At 36.3% G+C, this 23,552-nt stretch overlaps 2 long non-coding RNA genes across 2 annotated transcripts; one reads left to right on the top strand and one right to left on the bottom strand.

Annotated features, from left to right (window-relative positions):
* Positions 1 to 785: 785 nt before the first annotated feature.
* On the top strand, positions 786 to 22,528 carry LOC5567827. Its single transcript, XR_002502002.1, has 2 exons — positions 786 to 1,406; positions 22,356 to 22,528. It is a non-coding gene; the product is annotated as an uncharacterized LOC5567827 (long non-coding RNA).
* Positions 13,279 to 14,366, bottom strand: LOC110678868. Its single transcript, XR_002502003.1, has 2 exons — positions 13,724 to 14,366; positions 13,279 to 13,589 (listed from the first exon to the last, which is right to left on the bottom strand). It is a non-coding gene; the product is annotated as an uncharacterized LOC110678868 (long non-coding RNA).
* Positions 22,529 to 23,552: the final 1,024 nt, after the last annotated feature.

Below are 23,552 nucleotides of genomic sequence, written 5' to 3'. Positions count from 1 at the left end.
GATGATGCTGATACAAACCGATGCCAAACAATTCTTTCTTAAAACGGCTTAAGCATTGTATAATTAGATTTTGATAAATCTTGATCTCTTTTTGGAAAAAAATGCAAAGAAAATTCATCTTGCCGAATTCTCAATCCGTCGTATCGTTTTCTTTTCTGTCGCAATCAGTTTCCAGATTCGTCTCACAAGTTACGGCTCACTGTGTAAAGTAAGTGGTCAAAACACATAATATCAACGCTATAATAAAATATTTTACTAGAATATATAGATCTACGGGCATCTCCTTCCATTCCTTCAGCATGATGGAATATACTAATTTCCTTTAAAATTCATTGTTCGTCAACAAAATTCAGCCCAAATATATGAACACAATTTCTTTTGACCGTACAATTACGGCATTTGCTCACAGTGCAGCGAAAACAACATAATCAAAGGAACCGTATTTTTACGTCGAGCCTCTCGCACACATTGATGCCACAGCAAAAAATAATGTAATCCGCATCGATGTAATTCATGTCGATGTATAAAAATTCAGATGTAACCGCTTATTTCATGTACAATATAGCATCTTTTTGATGTTATATTACATCGCCTTGAAATTACACAGAATCAACATTGTCATTTTTCATCACACTGAAGTTGTGTAATAATCACATCTAAACTAATTCAGTATTACACAGAAACAGCTGCAACCAAGGCGTTCCAACTAAGTCGAGTGATATTACACAATTTCGATGTCATTTTGCATCCAATACCAATGCAATGATACATCTCGCAACACTGCCCATACTTTGTTTTGGTCGGCGATTAAAGATGGCCGAAGTGGTAGCAATCCGCGATCGCGATTTTTTTCGTACGGATTTATCATCTTGAAATCTCCGGAATTCTTATTTAAAATTGTGAAAAGTAGTGCTTTTATATCTTAAAAATGCAATAGTTGTCCGTAACCAGTGTATTTGTAGTTTGGTGAAACTAAAATGTGAGAAAAATCAGCGCGGAACAAACCCTCCCGCAAATTTGCAATTTCTTCAAGTGGCCGCAACAGGAAAGTCCTGCCAAGCAGTGCGATAGGTTCTTGAGACAAACATCGTCAACCAGCGAATCCTGATGCCAATCCTCGGAATCCGGAAAGAGGATCGCCGAAGCAATCGTTCACACCATTCAAAGCTCGCTCCCGGTGGCTTCCTTCTTGGTGTTGGAAAGAGGATCCGGTGTTTCTTCCGAATGGTTCCGGACAGTAGGGATACTCATCATATGGACCCAATTAATCTAGCTAAGGGTGGAAAAAACAACTCCTGTATCCATCAACCGGTACCAGTTCAGCCGAAGGGTACTCTGTAACGGAGTGGAGCATGAAACGCGGGAGTGCTCCATTTAGTATTGGACCGTCGACTACGGTGAAACGGGTAACTATAAATGCAGATAAACAGCTCTTAATCCCTAAGATATACTTGCCTTTCTTCTTCTTTTTGGCATTACGTCCTCGCTGGGACAGAGCCTGCTTCTCAGCTTAGTGTTTAATGAGCATTTCCACAGTTATTAACTGAGAGCTTTCTTTGCCAATGATGCCATTTTCGTATTCGTTTATCGTGTGGCAGGTACGATGATACTCTATGTCCAGGGAAGTCAATGTCATTTCCATTACAAAAAGATCCTGGACCGACCGGTTATCGAACCCAGACACCTTTAGCATGGCTTTGTTTTGTAGGCGCGGACTTAACCAGGCAGCTAAGGAAGGCCCCTTTTGTGTCAAAAAAACAGATTAGCCAGCGTGCGAAAGATCACATAAACCGTTGATGATCATAGACAAAACCCGTAGATAAAAGGTTTAATAAATATAGATTGGACGCAAACAACCGTTGCGATACAAGCGTAGCTACTCAGCAAGATCATGCTGAGGTTGATGGGTTCAAAGTTGGGGAATCCCAATGGGGATGGATTTTTCTCCACTTCCCAGGTCATAAAGTATCTTCGTGTCCGCCATACGCAGGTTGTCCATCTATCGTGGAAAGCAAACCCGGGCATTACAATTGACCGTGATATTTACGGGAAATTGTAAAACATCGAGAAAAAGTAGTAAAGAATTATGCCAAGGGATGCACGACTGAATTGATAGAGATATAGGTTTTTAATGAGATGCTTAATGAATTTCATTTGTGATTCATGGCATAGTTTTGATGACATTCTTTCAGGAATTCTAAATAAAAGTTCTTATGATAATCACTGAATAGAGTTCATGCATTGTAAATAAGGTTTTTAACGGATTTCAAAGAATTTCGACGGTTTTTATTTTGGAAATTTTAAGAAAACTACTCACGGGTATTAAAAATCTGTGTTAATAGATTTTTGGTAAATTTCTTGAGAGATCTAAGTGGTTTACCAATGGAATTCTGGAGTTATATTCATGCAAAATTGCTTTTTGGCAGATTTATGGAGGAACTGATATGGATTTCTGAAAAAGCCTTGTTTGGATTGCAACTGACTAATCCGTGATCTATGACAAAGTGAGGTCCCTGATGAAATTTTGAATGGATTTCTGCAGATGAATTCATGGAGAGCTTTTTGATGGGTCCTTTAAGTATTCTTGATTTTTTTGCAAGCAAGCCATCAAATGTATTTTAAGCAAGATATCGTTTCTATCATAAAGGGCTTCTCCTATATCCATCGAGAGATCCATAATTTCTACAGGAACCAGTTATGGACTATGACCATGTCTTACGCATAATTTTGAAAGCATTCTTAGCAGAAGATGAATTGGCTATTATTAACATTGTTGATTTGTGGAACAATGATGTGAATGTAGATGTGACGAGCAGTATTTTTTTTAACATACTTCCAGATTTTTTCAGAATTTCTTATAAATTATAGTGGGTGCACAGCATCCTCCGTTTTTTGGATCGTTTGATAGCAAATAATTACTAGTAGGTTATTTCTACCATGCTAAAGATTTTCTTCGCCGAATTCGAAAGCTAAATGTGATATTATGACAAAAAAATTGATGTAGATATCTAAAATATCAAAAACCTGGTTTAAGAGTAACTTTGACAAATTCTAAGTTCTGACAATTCATTAAAGTTTCCGTGGAACATATTTATTTAAGACTTTAAAATTTCTCAATCAATTTCACTTTTTCTATTGATTTGTCAAAGGCTTAGTGTCAATTGGAACATAACAACAGAAAGAAAAACAAAATCTCTAGTGACCATTCGTTTATTGAGATATGTTTAATTGCAATGAGCTAATGCAATTCGTTAATTGACAAATAAAAGTTAGGTTCCCTGGCCACGATCACAGGGTTTGACGGTGCCAAAGTAGAAGGTGCACCATAGGTACAACATATCACCTTCCCAATACTTTGGCACACCTCTAACGGTTCATGATTTTCATGAAACGGCTGCATTCAGGCGGAGGATCTGTTAATATGTTTCGGCATATTATCAGGTCCTCTTCGAACGGAGGGACCGCCAGGGCTCATGAGTTACTTATAAACCAGTGCTGGTTGTTGATGGTTCAGTTCTTTTACCACGAGCTGTAGCATCCTTTGTACTAATCAGTAATGGTTGTTAAGTTTCGAAGCTAACGTGTGATCAATCGTTTTATAATGCAACATAAGAATGGGTGTTTGGTGGAACTGCGCGTAACACTCGTTGTTATTAAATTTAGTGATTGTGAGGGTGCTAATAGTGATTTTATAATAAAATCTATGGTGATGAAAAGTTGAAAATGAAATTGGAAGTGATTCTGATGGTTTTGTTAAAAATATAATAATGATGATGTATAATTATGTGAACTCTTCTAATATAATAAAGGCCATAATACATTTTGCAATCATTTCTCTGAATATAAACATTATTGCCTAGTTATTCAAACATGCATGATAAAAGTGTTAATAATGACAGCGAGTGCAGAAGAATGGATCGAAGTGATTTTGTTTTACTGTAACTTTGTTGATAGTGCTAAATTGTAGTTTGAATAGTAATGACTCTACAGCAACAAAAATAATGAAACATTTAAATTGAATATCTTTTAATTACTTAGTAATGCTAACAGATGGTAAATGGTAATAACAATTAATTTATGTGAAAATGGTGTGATGTGAAAAGTGATATAATGGAAAGTATATCTGAAGTGTATTACGAAACGATGAGTGATAATCGGTGATAAACGTGATAGTGTTGAAAACAAAGGTGACGATAGTGAGTGATGAAATGAAATGGGGAATGAGGACCTTTTAATAAAACTAGTTCGTTCTTCACTTTAACCACTCTAGTTGCATTTCAAGCCTTATCGTAGTTTGACAGTAGTCTGAACTTCTAGACTGCAAAACTACGGCAAGGGCTGATTGCTGCTAGGGTAAACAGTAACCATTTGAGCAACATTGCTTAGGAACGTCTATGTGATGAACGCAATAGAGGCTTAGAAAAGCAAATGCTGGGAAGGAGCTTAGGGCAGATTAAGAGTACCAGTACTACCCCTATCGCTACCGACAAAAAAAAAAGCATTCAAGCGCATTTGACAGTTTTTTGTTACATAAAATTGACAGTTATTTGCTTTTCTATTGCACCATATCGCAATCAGTGGATGGTTTATAAGAAACTTTGACGATTTTTTATGCTTCACACAAGTGTTATGAATCATTTGAGTAGGTTCAAAATATCTAGAAGAGCAAATAGATATTTGGGTATTTTCACACATTGCTAGAAATCTTGATAAATGGTGCATATTGTTTTGCGAATGTTTAGGCTTTTTTAATGATTTATTATTATTCTTTTTTATTTATTATTTATTATTATCCTTTTTCGCAAAGTGCACCTCTTTCGGAAGAATTAGATGCCCATCCAAACACAACGCTTTCTATATATATCCAATGCCTAGCCCGAGAGCGCATTGTTTTTTAGGTATAGGAATAGCACACTACACTAGTCAGCAACTGCGCTGGCGAAAAAGGACCACGTAATTATTGAGCTGAAATCGAATTCAGGTTAACTTCTGCGTTCATGAGTCCTCTCATGGCGTAGTGGTAACGCGCCCTAACTAGAGATCGGGGAGTCGTGAGTTCGATTCTCACTGAGAAGACGTGTAACTTTTTTGCAAATCTTCACATCAATTTGTCCATCTAATCCAATTGCAAATTATATGTAATGTTTAGGTTTTCGGTAGTTATTTCACATAATTTTCATGGGTTCATTCTCAGATTTGTAGAGGAAAACCTTCAATACTTATTGTATGTCCAGATGTTTCTTCTGGTTTTCGTGGAAGAACTTCTTAAAAGATTCCTTCTGTAAAAATTCTACACCAATTGTTCCAGAAATTCAATTTTGTCCTTCCACCCCATTCCATTTACGCTATTCAAAGAATTTATTATCAGAATTTTTCAACAGTCCAACGCTTCTACCTTTAGAAATTTCCACAGATTACTTCTAAACATTTTCCTAACGATTATCCTTTAATTGTTTTTCTAGATATTCTTCCTGCGATTTCTCCAGTTAATGCTTTCCAAAGATTTCTACAGTAATTCTTTCAGGAAAATCTGTAAAGATTCATCGAAGATTTTTTTAGAAATTCGTTTAGGGATTTTTCCACAAAACCCAACAAGGATTTGTTTGGAGATGAATAAGCCGTGGGCTAAACATTTCCCAAATAAAGATAATAATTATAATAACGAAAAAAAAAGGATTTATTCAGAAGTTTTAGCCAATTTTTTCAGTTATTTTTTCACACAATTTTCAAGAGAATTTCTTTAAAACGCATTTACAGTCTCTCGATTAGTTGCTTCAAAAATTCTCTAGGGATTATTCTAGGAAATCTTTTACGAACTCTTCCAGAAGTTACTCAATACATTATACCAATAATTTCTCATGTATTTCTCTATGAATTTCTCCAGCATTTCATATAGGATTTACTCCTACAGTTCTTCCAAAAATTTCTCAACTAATTTCTTTAGTGAAGTCTGCATGATATTTTCGAAAGGTTCTATACCAGCAAATAATACAGCAATTGTTCCAGTAATTCCATAGATGATTCTTCAGGGATTCCGTCCGATGTTTTTCTGAAGAATTCCTTCTGACAATTCGAATATATATTAGCCAGATATTCGATTATCTATTGTATGATTTATCTAGAGAATCCTCCAAGATTGCTCAAAAAACCAAGATCTTCAAGAGGTCATTGCAAGAGTTCATTAGAAAATTCTACAGAAATTTCATCAGAAATTTTGTTTTTAACAGATTTTTAGAAGAAATTCTTCTTATGAATTTTTAAAAAAGTTAAGCAATTTCATTAGAAAATCCTAAATTATATATATGTATGGGAATTCTACAAAAAAAAATCTGGTTATAAATTATATTGAAGCAAATGCATGAGAAACTCTTCGCAGGATTTTATAAATTTTCTCTTGAAGGAATTGATTGGAAGCTACTGATGGAACCTCTAGAAGGGTTTCTAAAGGAATTGCAGGAAGAACTCAAAAACAACTCTTGGGGACCGTCCATAAATAACGTAGAATGTAAGGGGGGAGTGGGGAGTCTTTAAATTTGCTACGAACCATGTATTAGATATGGGAAAATAGGCTACGATGGGAGAGGCAGGTGTCAAAAATTGACAAAAATGCTTTTACCTTGAAGGAAAAATGAAGGAATTTTAAAATGTCAGGAAGAATTCTTTAAGTATTTTTTAAGGAGCTCTCTCCAAAAAAAAAGATCCTTTCTGAAAACAATACAAGAATCACAAGAAAATTTTTGATAATACTTCCATAAGGTATTTACCAGGATCTATAGAAAAAAATAGAAGGAATAGAAAGGAATTTCCCAAGTAATTACTGGAGATTTTTTTTTCGATAATTCATAGGGGAATATTTCTCTGGGTCATAATAACCCCAGTATATGTGTTTTGTAATATCTGCGGCAGATTAGGGACTGTCCACAAACCACGCGGTCATATTTTTTTCTAATTCAGGTGACACCCCCTTAATACAAAGTATATAAAATTTATATGGATCATGGTTTTTGGCCAGAACCGCCATCCCATATATGACCACGTGGCTTCTGAACAGCCCCTTAAAGTTTTGATAATTGTTGAAATTAAAAACAAGGCTGGAAACTTCTAGAAAAAAAAAATTTTTAGATAATTTTAAAATATTGAAACATAGTTAGACTAATAATTCTTAAACTGTTCAAAGAGTATTGGAAAACGCTTTTTTCTATACTGAACTGGTGTTCTAGTTAAATTGCTCAGAGAATTTTTTAAATACTCTTGTTCATTAGTTTTTCAGTTATAAACATTGCTTTGATTGATTAGTCAATCTTTATGGAGCACTAATTTCGTTATTTGAGAAGAAGAAAAAGTATGTTCTTCTTCTTCTTTCTGGCGTTACGTCCCAACTGGGATAAAGCCTGCTTCTCAGATTAGTGTTCTCATGAGCACTTCCACAGTTATTAACTGAGAGCTTTCTTTGCCGATTGACCATTTTTGCATGTGTATATCGTGTGGCAGGTACGAAGATACTCTATGCCCTGGGAATTGTAGAGAAATCTCCTTTTTGGTTGTCATCATCCTCGATAATTAAAACGGCAAACGAACCTCTCGGTTTGAGGGTCAAGACAGAATTGATTTATTCAGTTATCCAAAATTATTCTGACACTTATTTAGTTCGGAGACACTTGAAAGCACTTATGTATTGTTATGTATTTGATCACCAATCAGTGATCGACACCGGAAAAGAGAATGCTCAGAGAGAGAGATACGGAGAAGGCTAATTGCGCCAAACCGAATTGCGCTTGACGACCACACGCTGTTTGCGTGTTCAGAATGTAATATGATCCCAGCCTATTTTTTGCCGGGTCAGGCTTTAAGTCATCGAACTGCTTTATGGGCTCATATTCGTTCGCCGCATAAATCAGTTCGATGGCATTGTAAAACGTTTGCTATTTTCTTTGTGGGGTGCCACTAGAGTGGTCCCTTAAAGTTTGGAAATGGGATTTGCTAACATGTGGGATGCACATGCCACACCATCCCCCTAACGGAAAGTGATTGGTTGTAGATGATTTCAAGTGTCTCTCACAAAATTGGATGTATAATTTTTCATTTCCTCTTTTTATCGAGTTCTCTCTATTTTATAAAATTGTAACTTTTCGCTATTTGTTTGGATGTATCAATGTATGTTGTATTCATGTCTATATGTATGTATGTTTTCTATGAATCCTTCCCTTCCCCCTTTGGAAAAGCTTCAGCATATATTTTTTTTATAATTTTAGTAACCTAGATTTATGTACCTCAACTGTTTTCTTATCTTTTTGTATGGTTGCGTTTGAATCGGTTAGCTTTATTATTTTATAAGGTCCTGAATGTACCTGATCTAATTTGTAGTTGTTTTCGGATTTTAAGAATACTAAATCTCCTATATTTATTGATGTAGTTTTAATGTTTTCGTTCATTCGATTTGTCCTTAGTGTTTTGCTTTTTACTATTTTCTGCAAAACTTTTGAATGAGCAATCTGTAATCTATATCTTAGTTCGTGATTGTATGAATCATGGTTATAAAGTGGATCAATTTTTTGGGTTGCCAAAAATTGTATGTCATTGCACTTTCTTCCAAAAATGAGCTCAAAGGGTGTGTATTCATGGTCTGCACTCGGTGTAGTATTATATGAAAAACAGTAATGTGGTATCCATTCATCCCAATCTGATTTGGATTCATTAGAGAAAATCCGTAGGTATTCGTTTAAACACCTATGGTTTCTTTCTAATGCTCCTATCGTCTGTGGATGATATGCGGTAGAACATGTATGGTTTATATTTAGTAGCTTACATATTTCGTCAAACACTCCTTTATACTCCGTTCCTTGATCGGTTTTTATACTTTTCATGGGTCCGAAGTTTAAAATGCAATGTTGGACAACTGCTTTCGCTATTGTGTATGAAGATTTATCTGGTATCGGAACGATTATTACGAATTTAGTAAAATCACACTGCATAGTTACAGCGTAACGATTTCCATTCTCAGTAAGTGAAAATGGTCCGACAGTGTCTATCGACAGAACATCGAAAGGTTTGACTGGTGTTGATGTAATTACTAATTTAGATTTAATTGAAGGAAAATTTTTATTAAGCTTACATTCTACGCAAGATTTGACGTAGTTTGATATGGTTTCTTTCATATTCTGCCACGTGTACATGGATTTCACTTTTCGGTATAACCGGTTAATACCTAGGTGTCCTCCTGTGGGCGAGTTATGAAACTTGTTTAGTACATTATATACCTGTTCTTGACTTGTCAAAAGCCTAGGTTTTTCGAATAATAATATGGTCGTATTCCTTAGAATATCATTACCGATTTGTTTAAATTTTTGAATATCAATGTATTTGAATATAAGATCGTTTGTTGCGATCGCTAGCATGTATGAATTGTTTCTTTTATTTGTTATTTTTGGGGCCCCCTTTTCAATTTCCTTCATTATTGTTTGTATTGTTACTATTTTATTTATATTGTCGTTATTACTTTGGATTTTCAGCCCGAAGGACGTTCCCTTAGTATAATTTTTATTAAAAATTACTATATCTAGCGAATTATCGATATTATGTACAAAACTTAATTTCGGCAGAACAAAAGCTTCCTCATTACTAACTGTTTCGTACACAAAAAGTTGATCAGGCTTTTGTGACTGAACGTTAGGATGTGTAACGCTGTTTTGCCTTTTATGTATGGATCGTGTTACTACATACATCTGTTTGAGAGATTCAGTACAAATTTGAATTCTCGAAAGGGCATCTGATACTACGTTAGACCTTCCTTTTATATATTCCACTTCGAAGTCAAATTCCTCCAAATCCAGTCGCATTCGGGTGAGTTTGGAAGAAGGTTCCTTCATTGAGAATAGGTAAACAAGAGGCCTATGGTCCGTTCTTATTTTAAACTTACGACCGTAAAGGTATGGTCGAAAATGTTGAACCGCCCAATGGATTGCGGTCAACTCCTGTTCGATTGTAGATTTGTTGGATTCGCCTTTTGTAAAAGCTTTACTGGCGAATGAAATAGGTAGTTCAACACCATCATGTAGCTGAGCAAGAACTGCTCCACAGGCTACATTTGAGGCGTCTGTAGTTAAAATAAATTCTTTTCTAAAGTCGGGAAATTTTAGGATATTTGGTGATAGTAAAGACCGTTTAAGGGAGTCAAATGCTTGTTGACAAGCATCACTCCACTGAAATGGTACGTTTTTTCTTAGAAGTACATTGAGCGGGTTTGTAATAAGAGCAAAGTTTGGTATAAAACGACGATAATAATTACAAAAAGCAACGAATCGACGAGTTTCGTCTGTATTCGTTGGTACAGGAAAATTCTTAATGACTGTGTATTTATTTTTGTCAGGTTGTATTCCGCTTGCGGATATATGATGGCCTAAATAGGTAACATCTGCTTTAAAAAAATTGCACTTGTGAGGGTTAAGTTTGAGGTTGTATTTCCTCAAACGTTGAAAAACTTCTTTAAGATTGGCAATATGGTGATTTATTGAGCACCCGATGACAATGATGTCATCGATATATAGGAATGCAGTTTCGGGAGGAAGACCGCTTAATGCAATCGTCATCATCCTTTGGAAGCTATTCGGGCTAATATTCAGCCCGAATGGCAATCGGTTAAATTCATAGTGCCCTGAATTCGATGAGAAAGCTGTATATTTTTTGCTTTCTTCACTTAACGGGATTTGATGAAATCCAGATTTAAGGTCGAGCGTCGAAAAATACTTCGCTCGTCCTAGTTGGTCTAAGATTTCATCTATCCTTGGCAATGGAAATTTATCTGGGCTTATTTTTTTATTTAATTGGCGAAAATCCACTACTAGGCGCCAAGTTTTATCGCCCGTAGCGGACTTTTTCGGTACTAGAAGTATTGGGTTATTGTACGGGGAAACTGAGTTTTGAATTATTTTATTTTTCAGCATATTTCGGACTTGAATTTCCATCTCATGCTTTTGTGCTTCCGGAATCCTGTAATTTTTAATATACGTGGGACTCGGATCATTTAGATGTATCGTTTGCTTGTAAAAATTATTTTCTGTCAGTTCGTCGTCGGTCAATGCGAAAACATCACTGAACTCTTCAAAAAGATTTTCGAGCTTGCCTTTGAGTTTTGTATCAGTTACGTTCAATTTCAATTCATTTAATAGTGCTTGCTTCCTGTGAGTATTGTTTGCTGATTTATTTATATTAAATACTTCGTAATTTGAGATTGGTACTAGTTTTGGTATAAAATCATTTGGAATTTGCACCGTTTCATCTAAAGTGTTCATGATTTTAACATAAGGGTAATTTGTGCTAATTATGCCATTAGCACAGAAAACTCCATGTTGAATTTCCTGTGCTATGGTAACGCTATCCTCAATATTGCCAAAATGCAGTCGTTTTAATACTTCGCATCGTGGTGGAATAAAGTATTTACCTCTCAGGTGATTGGTTATAGGAATTTCGAGGGTGTTTTCTGAAGTTCTGATTGACAATATCCAGGTATTATAATCAATATTGCATTTCCAACCTGCAAGGAAATCTCTACCGAGAATTCCATCGGTAGGAATTGGGAAATTTTCGTCCACGATGTGGAAATTTTGGGCTAAATTTTGGTTATAAATTTTGATTTGCACTAAAGTGTCTCCTAGAGTGGATGTTGTTCCATTCCCTATACCGATTACGTTGCATTTGTTCGTTGGTCGATAAATTTGGCTTGGTTTAATTTTGTTTGCTTTTAAGACTGATATATCAGATCCACTGTCCACCATGAAGATGCACGGTGTTTCTGATGCATCAATATTAAGACATACGAAATTCGAGGCAGCTACATTTATTGCGTATGCTGCCCGAACGTTACCCCTAAAGGGTGTTGCTGTATTGATTGTACCCCTAAAGGGCGTTGTGGCTGCTGATAGTTCACGGGCGATACTAAAGGGGGTATTTGCTGCTGAAAACTTGGCAGTTGTTGTTGATATCCCTCATTTGCACTTTGGGCAATAAACATTCCATGATTTGATAAAGGAAATCCACGATTTGGAAATGAATTTCCACGACTTGACCAACCTCCTCTTTGATGTGGATATCGCTGATATCCTCTACTTTGACGGAAACTTCCGCGATTGTGACCAAAATTTCCATGGTTGTACTGATGGAAATTTCCACTGTTGTGCTGTTGACATCTGCCGCGATTATTTTGCGTTTGGTGGGCTCGAGCACGACCTCGAGCTCCATCTCTTGATGTCCACATTATTCGAGTGATATTTTGACTTGTTTCTCCAGTAATTGGGCTGGATTGTGCATTTTCTTGCAATTTCTGAATTGCATCATTAATATTGGTAAAATTGCCTGCTTTAAGAACAATGCGTGCTTCATTGTTCTTAGTGCCCCTGATGAGAGCATCTACGCCATGTTTAGTGGCCATTTTCTGTGCTGTAGCTTCAGGTATGTTGTCACCCAAATACACCGATTTTAGCTGCGCGATAATTTTGTCGACTTGTTCACAAAAGTCAGTCACGTTGTCCGTTTGTTTAATTGCAGCGAGTTTAGCTATGAGGTTTTCTGCTGTTATTTTTGACATGCAGTGATTTTTAACAGCGTCTAGAGTTTCGTTAAGGGTTTGATTTTCATTCACGGCCTGACGAGCTTTGCCGGTTAAACGAGTTCTTACGAACCGCACCACCGTGGCTTCGGCAGCATTTTTCTGGTCAGGGGTTGCCCCCGCAAATGTTTCCTCTACGTTTGAGTGAAACAACCTCACTGCGTCCAGAAAAGTTGTTAAATGTTCTGATGTGCCGTCGTAAATTTGCACTAGGGCTGTGCCCAATTTCAGATCGACTTTAGGAGTCGCCATTGTCGTGATATTTATGACTCCTGATTTCGCGTCGTTTACTTTTATTTTCCGTTTTATTATTTCGGTTATTTCAAAATATGCTTGTCTTGAAGATTTAATCAGAAAGTTTAAATTTGTTAACGATATTTCCTCTTCGAACTCTATAAGTCTTTGTTCCACATCGGCATAGAGTTCATGAGCATATTTAAATTTTGCTTGAAGAGTTTCGGTTCTATAATTCGTATTTATGGACTTTTTTAGATTATTGGCAAGTCTAATCAACTGACCAACATCCTCTTCAAGCTGTATCATTAATATTTTGCTAATCTTATATCTATAAACATTAAAAGTAAAAACAAATCCTTTACTTATCTTACAACCATTCCACCCGTTTAGCGGAGGCGCACTCCTCGACGCTGAATTCTGGTTCGATTGCTGTTCCTTGCGGCGGAGGCGCACTCCTCTACGCTCGCTTTTAATGATGATTCACTTTTCTGCTGCTATTCGCTGCTACTGTTGCCGGCCTTAGGCAAGGGTCTCGCGTTCATTCATCATGTTAGATTCGGCTACTTTCTTAATTATGGGCTACTGCCCCACTGTTTATCTCTTAGAGGCGAGATAGATGCCTGAAAAAAAAAACTGACCGTTTTTCGAGTTCGACACTGTTTGTACTTTTTTTTTTTTTTTAAACCTCACTTAGTTTATTTAAAGCCGACACACTCTTCGCAGCTTTTAAAGCTTGCTTCCGTGAATGTTCCTTATACATGCGGTAAAACATGATTAGTAGTTGTAGTACTACTAGTATTAGAATAATGTTCAGTTTAATATCGTTTTTCTGGTGTAAACTTTCGTGTACTTCTAATCTATTGAGTACTTGGACCTGTGGGTCACCTTTATTTTCCGTGTTCTTGGACTCCGTAGTGCCCATGTTGCTGATTCACTCAAACTACACTGTTCTAACGCTCCTTGTCCGTTTTATTTCACTTCAGTTAGTTCGTTAATATGGCAAATTGTGCCTTTTCCATTCCTTTAGCCCACTCGGTGATTATTTGCTGCATTAATGCCACTGTTGCGCACATCAAAATTAATGCTAGCATTATAATTAAGATCGATGTCACCGTCATGGTGCAAAATCTTCACTTCAAAATCTTCACAACTGTTTTTCACACTTTTTCACTTTGGTAGCCTGTCACTTTGGTAGCCATGTAGAGAAATCTCCTTTTTGGTTGTCATCATCCTCGATAATTAAAATGGCAAACGAACCTCTCGGTTTGAGGGTCAAGACAGAATTGATTTATTCAGTTATCCAAAATTATTCTGACACTTATTTAGTTCGGAGACACTTGAAAGCACTTATGTATTGTTATGTATTTGATCACCAATCAGTGATCGACACCGGAAAAGAGAATGCTCAGAGAGAGAGATACGGAGAAGGCTAATTGCGCCAAACCGAATTGCGCTTGACGACCACACGCTGTTTGCGTGTTCAGAATGTAATATGATCCCAGCCTATTTTTTGCCGGGTCATATTCGTTCGCCGCATAAATCAGTTCGATGGCATTGTAAAACGTTTGCTATTTTCTTTGTGGGGTGCCACTAGAGTGGTCCCTTAAAGTTTGGAAATGGGATTTGCTAACATGTGGGATGCACATGCCACAGAATCGAGTAAATTTCCTTTACGAAAAGATCCTCGACCAGTGGGATTCGAACCCACGACCCTCAGCATGGTCATGCTGAATAGCTGCGCGTTTACCGCTACGGCTATCTGGGCCGTATGTTAAACTATTTTAATAATTATCAGTCAACTGTCCCTTACTCGACTTTATGTAACTCGATCGTTTCTCAAGCTCGATGGATACTTTGAGACACTCCAATAAAATTCCTGGAGAAACTATGGCGAAAATTTGAAGGAATTCTTGGTGGAGCTTGAAAAGAATTTCCGGAGGAAATCAGAGTTCCACATGGATTTATTCTGAACTCCCGGAGGAACTCCAGAATAAATCCATGTGGAACTCTGAAAAAATTCTTGGAAGACCTCCAAAAAATTTCTGGGGAACTCCGAAGGATTTGCTGGAGGAACTGCTGAATTATTTTCAAAGAAACTCCGAAGAAATTCCTGAAGGAACTATGGAGGACATCCCGTAAAAATTCAGCAGAAATTTCTGGAGGATCTTCAAAATGAATTCCTGGAGGAACTGTGAGCAATTACTGGAGGAACTCCGAAGAATTCCTGCATGACATATGGAGGAAATCCGAACGAATTACCGTTGGGGCTCCGAAGGAATTTCCGGCAAAACTTTTGAAAGAATTCCTGGAGGAATCTCTAGAGAAACTCTGAATGAATTACTGGAAAAACACGGAAAGAATTCCTGGAGAAACTCCAAAGCAAATCTTGGAGGGATTCTGAAGAATTTTTTGGAGGAATGCCGCCCAAGAAACAATTTTTGCTTTAAGAAACATTTTTTGGAGCCCTGAATGTCTTACACAGTGAAAATAAAACAACTAATCAACTCTTGTTCGCCCCAAAGTGGAGAATCTATTCAACATCAACCATTTTATCAACGCAACACAATACACGTTTGTTCAATGATCACATCATGGCTGTCCAACAGTAGGACCATGTTCAGTACCATCTACAATATTCATTCAGCTTTTATGCCACTGGTAATTTATCGAACACCCAGAAATGCTTGTTGAGCGTTTCTTTTACAGGTTTGTACAACGTATTATTACTAGATTGTCGAAGAAAAGTTGTAGAAGCCATTTTTACCTATGACGCCGGTAAACAAAATAGCAAGCTTTGTTCAGCCATAGCTCAACCACAAACCATGCTGAACAAAGCCTGCTTTGCTGCTGTAATATAACTAAGATGGGATGTCCATACTTATTAATAGATATGTTAAAAGAAGGTGCCAGAGTGGTTTATTCGACGTTTCTTCAACAATTATTATGAAATTGAATAAAAAAAATGCTAGCAATCATCTAGATCCATGAATCATATATGCATCATATAAAGAAGGGGCTAAAGTTGATTAGTGCTTGTAATTAAGTTTCAATAATTGTTCGTTAGCTACACTCCCGTGCATAAGTTTGGGTTCACCCCCTAAAAAACATGCAAAAGTGTTCTGTCTATATCTCTGTGATTACGCGTCCAATTGAAACTCTCTAAGCTGCAATTGATAGGCAAAGAGTTGTTCCTACTTCGTATGTATTTTTCCAAAAATATTTTTTGAATTTTGTATACTAAATTTTAACTTGAAGTTGAGACATTTTTCAAAAAACACTAAAAAACAGAGCTAATTTCCTCATAATTGGATCGACCAAAATTTTAAAATAAGGTGTCATTAGAACCGTAATCTTATATTCTTTGAAGGGCGCTCACGAAATTTTTGCGTAAAAGTCTGAATACTATTCAAAATGAATGAAACAGTCATTCAAGTCATCATGCAAAAGTTTGGGTTCACCTGAACTTACCTAAAACATGAAAAATCTGTGAAATCTCAAACGCGCCATAATTTACGTTTGAAAATGCTATGAATTATTAAAATCGGATGAAAAATGGCAGAGATATTGACAAAAATGATTTGTGAGCGACTCAGGTAAACCCAAACTTTTGCACGATTTGCATCATACTGATGCAACTTTTGCACGATGACTTGAATGACCGTTTTATTGATTTTGAATAGTTTTCAGATTTTTTCGCAAAAATTCCGTGAGCCCCCTCAAAGAATATAAGATAATGACACCTTGTATTAAATTGTTGGTCGATCCAATGCTGAGGAAATTAGCTATGTTTTTTCAGTGTGTTTTTTGAAAAATGTCACAACTTGACACACATGGAACAACAGCTTCCAATGTTACAGAAACTACTCTTATTCAATTAAAATTAAAACGTTGTTACACAACCAAATTTGTCTCATTGTTTAAACTTCTATTCGATCAACTATCAAAACAACATGAAAGAGGGATACTAAAGCGCTACATAGGCTATATGTAATGTTTAATCATCACATTATACAACATATACTCTTATTAAACTGCCATGGCTGTCATATAATGCTATTTACGCAGACGTGTGGATTGTTTTTTGGGCGGGAGTAACTCTGAAGGAATTCTCGCAGGAACTCTGGAAGATTTCCCGGCAGTGAACTCTTAAGGAATTGCTGGAGGAGCTCCGGATTAATTTCTGGAGAAATTTCGGAAGAAACTCCGGAAGAATTGCTCCGGAAAAAATCATGCGGTGAAATTCGGAAAAAATCCTGGTGGAACTCTGGAGGAATTCTTGAAAGAACTATGGAAACATTCCAAAGCAACTATTATGGGAACCCAAGGCGATTCCCGTTGCAGCTCTAGAGGAACTTCAGAGGAAATGCTGGATAAAAACAAGAATAATTGCTGAATGAACTCCGGAGGAATTTCTAGAGCAACTCAGGAGGAATTACCGGTGAAGCTCCCAAAGAAGGAACTGGAGGAACTCGGAAGGAATTTCCGGAGAAATTTTAAAGGAACTCTGTACACAGTTCTAGAGAAACTACAAAGGAATTCCTGGAGGAACTCTGGAACAATTTTTAGAGGAACTTCGGAGGCGTTTCTTAAAAATGAACTCCGAGGTTATTGCTTACGAAACTCCGGAGAAACTATGGAGAATAATCGAAGCAATTTCCGTTGTAACTCCGGAAGAACTTTCCAGGAATTACTGGATGAAATTCAGAGCAACCACTTGAGGAACTCCAGAAGAATTTCTAGAAGAACTCTGCAAGAATTCCAGGTGGAAATCCAGAAGAAGATCCGAGGAATTGCTGGATGAAATCCAGAGGAATTGCCGGAGGAAATCAGGAATATTTTCTGGAAGAACTTAAGAAAAATTCTAGAGGAACTCCGGAGGACTCTAGAGAAACTCTTGAGAAATTTTTTGGGGAACTCTGGAGGAATTCCCAGGGAATTTTTCGAAGTAGGGAAAGTGTACCAGTTATGGCCATAATGGTTCCCTATTTGGCCATATGTGTTTTCTCGAAAATCATGACGTTTTGAATATTTTTGAATGTTTCAACATCAAGATATATTTGATATCAAACTACTTAACCTTTCGGTCGTCGCGCGAATTTTTATAATGCGAGTAGTCGCGCGTTGTACTTTGTACAACATCCTTGGTTTTGCGAATATCCCACACGCAGAGAATTATCAGGTATTCAAAACAATAAATGTTTTTGTTGTTTTTGACAAAAACATTCAATTTGAAGTGATTAAACAAATTGTGTTGAAACAACAATGATTTTTATTAAAACAAAACAAAAATATTTTTGAATTTTCTGACAGCATTTCAATAAAATTAATTTTTAAATCAACAAAAACAGACTTCATTTTAAATTAAAGATTTGTTTGTTCCAGTTACTTATATTTTTGATTCTGACAAGTTCAAATCAGTGTGATAAAGAGCTCATCTGCCATTTTGTTTTAAGCTGTAAACGGTGAAGTAGTGAAAATGTTATTTTTTTGAAGTACTTGATGTGAAGAAATATCTAAAACCAGAATCATTGGAAGTCCCCTCCCGTCGCTTGCGAAGCGGAATCCTTTAAATAATCAAATGTTTGAATAGTGACGCAGGTATATATGGCTATTTTTAATCTACATTACCCTTTAAAAATATCACACATGAAAATGTAATAAATTATTTTTTCCAAAGCAAATGTTGTTTTAATTTATGTCAAATAAAGGCTGAATAAAATGTGAGTATCATGGCGTCAATAAAAAGGTGTATTTGTTTCAAATAAAAATATCATTAAAACAAAAAACAACATGACTTTGTTTCAATAACGAATAGTTTCATTTTAATGCAGCAATATTGTTGTTTCAATAAAATACACTGTGAAAACAAAAAATATTATTTTTTGGACCGCATCGCACCCAGCTGTCAAACTCAACAATAAAATTTGTTATTTCAAATGACTAGTAGTTATTAAAATAATAAAAAGCAATTATAAGCCGGCAAATAATACAGAAATATTGTTGTAATGATTCAGAATATATTTGATATCAAAATTGTTTTCTCTGCGTGCAGGAGTTTGATCACTTAGAAAGATGAAGTCTTCGGCAAAATTGTTCAGTAGCTTAAGGGCTATTATTATTATAGTCAAGAAATTCAGGATTTTGCCACTAGGCGGCGCGAGTAAAAACTTTTGTTTCTCAGATCTCATGATCCTGACCACTTAGAAAGATGACGTCTTCGGCAAAAATGTTCGGTAACTCATGGACTATCATTGTTTGAGCTAGTTGATTCAAAATTTTGCCACCAGGCAGCGCTAGTGAGCGTAAAACATTCGTTTCGCAAATATCTCAGGAGCCTGATGACTTAGAAAGATGGTGTCTTTGGCAGAGTTGTTCAGAAGCTCACATTCTTTCTTTGTTTAATCCTTAAAGTTCGAGATTTTGCAAAATAATGATAGTCCCTGAGCTTCTGAACAACTTTGCCAAAGGTGCCTGTCTAAAAAGTCGAGATCTTGCAGTATCCACAAAACAAAAATTTCATACTCACTAGCGCTGCCTGGTGGCAAAATACCCTATTTCTTGGCTCAAATAATGATAGCCCTTGAGCTATTGAACTACTTTGCCGAAGACACTATCTTTCTAAGTGGTCAGGCTCCTGAGATATCTGCAAACAAAAGTTTCATGCTCACTAGCGCTGCCTAGCGGCAAAATTGAATCAACTAGCTCGAAAAATGATAGTCCTTAACGTACTAAACAACTTTGCCGAAGACGACATCCTACTCAGGATCCTGAAATATCTTCAAAACAAAAATAAAACTTCCATGCCCACTAGTGCCAACTAGCGGTCAAATTCCGAATTAAATGAGGTACCATCAGATAGCGCTTCACCTCCTGAACAACTTTGATACAGACCCCAAGTTTCTTTATTATCTGGATTTTTAGATATGACTATTTCAAACAGTGGTTCCCTCGAACCGTACATAGTGCGTTCATTATTATGCGACTTCCATGTACATTTGTTGATTTTACCGTATTATGAAGGGCCATACTGTAAATAAAAACTGTCGAGCATTGTTCTTAAGAAGATTCTTGAGGAATACATTTTGGTTTGGTGTCGATAGATATCTTTGTTGCAAAATGATAGTACAACAGCGCGACAGCCCGAAGGTTAAACACACAGAATGATTAGAAATTTGAAGATAATCAAATTATCCCGTATGGGGTAATGCACAAATTACGTCACGCACCAAGGGGGGAGGGGGTCAAGCCAAGCGGTCGAAAAAGTCAAAATTTAGCGTGACATAATTTGTGTACCATCCCTATGGCGAAATAGGGAACCATTATGTCCATAACTGGTACAACTACCCTAACTAGTGAAATATTGCTAGTGAAAATCTGAAGGATTTGCGAGGTATTACCAGAATTCCTGGAGAAATTCCTGAAAAAAAATCCAGGAGAATCCCTAGAGGAAATCTGAAGAAATTGAAGGAGAAATTCTGAAAGAAGTAAGAATTCATTAAGGAAATCCAAAGGAATTCCCTGTGCAGCTCCGAATAGATTCCCGTATTAACTACAGAGGAAATTTGGTGGGCTCAGAAAGAATTCCCAGCAAACGTTCAAAAAGAATTCGTGACGGAACTCCGAAGGAATTTTTAGAGGAACTCTGAAGGAATTCCTGGAGAGATTCTGATGAAATTCATTGAGAGAATTACTGGAGAAACTCTGGAGGAAATTCTCCGAGGATGTTTTTAGAAAAAAATCCCCGGGGGAATTTCTGGAGGAAATCTCCAGATGAATTTCTTGAGCAAATGCCCGGAAGAATTTCTGGAGCAAATTCCTGAAGGGAATCCCGGAAGAATTACAGTAAGAAATCCCTGCAGAAATTTCTGGAGGAAATCGCATGAGAAAACTCTAGATGAAAACTCCGGAAAAATATCTGTAGAAATTCTTAGTGGAAATCTCAAGAGGAATTCCTGGGTGAAATCTCCGGAGGAGTTTCTGAAGCAAAGCCCAGGAGGAATTCCTATAGGGAATCCTATAGGAATTGGTGTGAGAAATCCCCGCAAAAATTTCTGGAGGAAATCCATGGAGTAATTTCTGATGACAATCCCATGAGAAATTCCCGGGAGTAAAACCCCGGAAGTAAAACCCTGGAAGAGTTTCTGGACGAAATCGCTAGAGGAATCTTGGACAATATCTTCGGAAGAATGTCTGAAGAAAATCCCCGGAGGAATTCCTGGAGTAAATTCCCGGAGAAATTCTTGGATGAAATCCCTGCAGATATCCCTGATGCAAATATCCATAGAAATTCCTGGGTTCCTGGAATTCCCCGGATGAAATCATCGGAGATATTTCCTAATTAAATCCTCGGAGGAAATCTCAGGAAGAACATCAGAACGAAATCCCTGGAGGAATTGCTATTGGAAATCTCCTGAGAAATTCCTAAAAAAAAAATCATCGGAGGATATTCCCAGAGGAATTCCTAGAGAAAATCCCCGGAGGAATATCTCGAGAAAATCCCCGGATAAAATCCCTGCAGAAAATTCTCGGAGGAACGTCTGGAGGAAATTTTCGCAGAAATTTCAGATTTCAGAGAATTTTTGTAAAGAAATCTACAGATAAATTCTTTGAAAAGTCTCCGGAGAAATTTCTGAAGGAAATCCTCGGAGGAATTCCTGGACGAAAACTCCGATATTTTCTTAACAAGTTTGAAATCTCCTCCAATCGGTATGAATCTATATATTCTATAAATTGAACGTTATGATTATGATGAAATTTAGGTTGATAGCCTTCTTCAGAAAGACACGATTTACTTTTGAATTTAAAAGAGTGTCACGTAGGTAAATGTCTTCATATTTACTATTTTTCGTGATAGAAGTACTTTTATAAATGTGTTCTGTAAAAAAAATAAAAATAAATAAATAAATAAAATGAAAACTTTGTATATTCTGTATCTTGACATCGCTTCTATAGCAAAAATACACTTGAAAACTTTAGACGATTCTTGGTTTGAATTTCAACAAGATGACCAGGAGTGTCATTTTACATGCGAAATACCTGATGCAAGAATTTCAAGACGTTCCTCTGATTAAAGAATTTCTAAAATTCCAGGTGAACTGAACAAATTTGCTTCAGAAAACGTCCAGGTGCAGAACGATTTCCTTAAGCAAATTTGTTCAAATCTTTGAATCTAAGATTTCCCTCAAAACAATAATAGAATTTAGGTTCTGAAAAACAAATATTCCTGTAAAGGATAGTAAATTATGTCATACTAAATTGAGACTTTTGCAACACCTTCCCCACCCTCTTGTCACACTATTTACATAAGACCTCTAAAAAATTTATAAGGCTTCTCACGCAAGGCCTGACCCCTCCAACCACTCCCCCTCCCCCTTGGAGCGTGACATTATTTGTGCATGAAACCTAACATATTAGAATAGAAACTTTAACATAATAATACTTTCTCTAATAATTACTAATAGAACTATCGATCATAGATATATATAAAGTAATTCAGTATTTTCATTTCTTGTTTCAGGTCGGTATGGGTCTTCATACTTTTATTTTGTCTGGATGTGTTCACTGCGGATCCTCAGATTCATCACCGGATGCGTCCAAGCCATTCTGTTCCATATTTCAAATATTTTTTTAGTGAAATTAAAAAAAATGTTATAAATGATTTATAAATAATGCAATAAAAAATGAAATTGATGATTTGCATGACTTTGTATTCATATTTTTGTTTGAAACATGTTTTATATTTTCATTAACAAATTTTCCTCAATGGTTGATTAAATTGCTTTTATTTATCACAAAATAAAAATACCCAACTCAATCATGGGTAATACTCGATTTTAAATCATAAATATGATTTAAGATCAAAAAAGAATAAAAAAGCAACTTAATCAACCAATGAGCAGAATTTGTAATCGCTATTTCCTCCTAAATCGATTAGATTACATAGTTTTCATATTACATCGCATCGATTACATCGCATTGTGTACGTTGAAATTATTACATCGGAAAAATTACATCGGTCGCATTTATTACACCAACAGCCCGCGAGTACGTCGGGCTGTGTAATATTACACAACCGAGGGAATGACTTGGTTGCAGCAGTTTAGATGTAATATTCAACAACTTTTTTTGCTGTGATGCGCACAAGCTTTTTTTTCTCAGTATGACGGATTGAACTTTGTTTACATTCTCAATTTTACGCGGCCGTTGAGGAAATTACATAATATTTCGTGAATTATAGAAGTTTTATGGCGTGTGTTTGGAACGAAATCCTTCAGTGAAGAAGTACGAAAGTTTTCCATAGTGAAGATAAGTGCCCGGCGAAGTAGGTCACACAGGGGGGCGGGAAGAAACTTGTATCATAAAGTGGTGTGACGGGTGTCGATCGTTAAGCATTTCTCTCAAATCGTGTTCGTCCATGCGATTTCGGTGAAAAAGTGCAAAGTGGATAATTGAACTGAAGTTATTTAACGAAATATAGTAGTTTTATTGCATATTTGGTGTACAAGTGTACAAACCATAACAGCTTTTACAAAATTACACTTGGAAAATGAATCTATGTTGCAGGTAAGTTGGAATATCCGCCGTAGTGGAACATTTTAAATTTGATACGACGAATAATAACGCTTACGACGAAGTAGAACGAAACCCTATTTTAGTAAAATTTGTAAAATTGAAATTTTTGCATTCTCATTGATTTAGTTTTTGAATAGTTTCC

This window comes from Aedes aegypti, chromosome 3 (assembly GCF_002204515.2).
Source record: "Aedes aegypti strain LVP_AGWG chromosome 3, AaegL5.0 Primary Assembly, whole genome shotgun sequence".
In the NCBI taxonomy this organism is placed as follows: domain Eukaryota; kingdom Metazoa; phylum Arthropoda; class Insecta; order Diptera; family Culicidae; genus Aedes; species Aedes aegypti.
Note: the sequence above shows the minus strand (reverse complement) of the source record. Positions and strands in the feature narration are given on the sequence as shown.